At 32.7% G+C, this 1,637-nt stretch overlaps 1 protein-coding gene across 5 annotated transcripts in view; it reads left to right on the top strand.

Moving 5' to 3' along the window:
• LOC123008027 (ecdysone-induced protein 74EF) overlaps positions 1–1,637 on the top strand; it is a 176,644-nt gene that overhangs the window by 133,110 nt on the left and 41,897 nt on the right. The gene's annotated exons all lie outside the window — the stretch shown is intronic.

The raw sequence follows: 1,637 nt of genomic DNA on the forward strand, positions 1-1,637 counted from the left end.
AAAATCTATTTGTTCTGAACATTACCAGAAATTTCTTTAAATTTTACTCAAAAACTAAGTTTTATTAATCTTTTACAAGACAGAAATTTCTGAGTTAATTTTTTTGATAAAAATATTTTTTTTTTACTTTTTAAAATTTTGGGAAAGCAGTTTTGGCAATGATCCTTTGATTTAGTAATGATTTAGCAGCCAAATGGTTTATGTTGCAAATGGATGCATACATAATGAATGCAATTGTCTGTCTGCCTGAATCAAAATCGCTTTCCGGGCCGTGACTTGAAGCGGATAGCAAACGCGAGTTCGCAGACACTGAGACCAAATCATTCCATTACGTTTGAGCAGAAATAACAGCAACACCCAAGGCTAATTATTATTACTTTCGCTGCGATTTTACTTCTAAATAATCAATCTAAACTTAACATTTCCTCGTGGAAATCTCAGTCTAAATATTTACCAAACCTCGAAAAAAATCCAACACGTCGTAAAAAACTCTTATCATCTTATAGAGAGATCGGTGACTTGTATTGTTAGATGCGCTTTGTAAATATTTGTCGTTCGTTGCAAAACTCTTCTTTGAAACTGAAAGTTGCATGCAATGGGGGAAAAATATGTAGTGAAAAGTCCAGAAAGTGAGACAAGTAGGTTTTTAGGTTAAAAGCTCTGCAGGAGCGTAGCTTTCGTTTAGCAGGAATGTTGTGTAGATCGGTGGTATGCAGTTTAGCCTTGAATGCGTTCGCTGCACTTGCACTTCCCGCTTCATCCTCTCGCCTCTGAAACCCCTCGTCGAACACCCGGCCCGCGAATCGCGAAAAATAACACCAGCCAAATAGTAAATAAGACAGCACTTGTTGTTTTTTCACTCCAAGGCGTAATGGCGACAGGTTATTTCGAATCGCATAAACAAATTACGTTTATTTTAAATCGTTATTTCCCTATTACTGCAACTTTTCTTCTTCTTTTTCCTCCTGTGGAAGGAGTGGCGACGTCGCAGGGATTGTTATCTACTAATTATGAGGATTGCAAAAAGGATAAAAGCTGCGGCAGCTGCTCCCCAAACGGTCTTAGTTTTTGTTTCACCTTCTATTTCTGACTTTTAATAAAACGCGGATTGTACATTGGACGAAGTTATGCAAATTTTTACAAGGCTCGCATTTTTGGAGAAAAATTTTAATAGAATTACACGATGATGACGGCACCTATAATTTTTAAGACAGGTAGGTATAAATGAGTTCTTTTTTCACCATTTATTCAAAAATTTACATCCTTATATCAGTTTGTAAAGTTAAAATAAAAGTGAACTTAATAACAACAGAAATCATTGTTTTAGAAAATTGAAATTAAAAACACAAAACTTTTTGTAACAGTGAATATCATAAAAACCTTTCACAGTTACCAATTTTTTTAGAAACTACAATGTTATTAGGACATTTTACATAATACAGTAGAACCTCGCTGTAAAGAATCTTATAGAAAAAAACTGGTAGTCGTCAATGTCATTTCAAAAAATAATAAGTAATAAACAATAAATAATTTACATTTTGGTAATAGCCTTAAAAAACAATTAAATTAAAAAAAAACAATTAAATTTATCAAAAAAAATAATACCATACATTAAGAATAATTAAAAAAAAACTTTT

The sequence above is a fragment of the Tribolium madens genome, unplaced genomic scaffold (assembly GCF_015345945.1).
Source record: "Tribolium madens isolate multiple individuals breed KSU strain unplaced genomic scaffold, Tmad_KSU_1.1 Scaffold_3;HRSCAF=73;Tcas5.2_LG2, whole genome shotgun sequence".
Lineage (NCBI taxonomy): Eukaryota > Metazoa > Arthropoda > Insecta > Coleoptera > Tenebrionidae > Tribolium > Tribolium madens.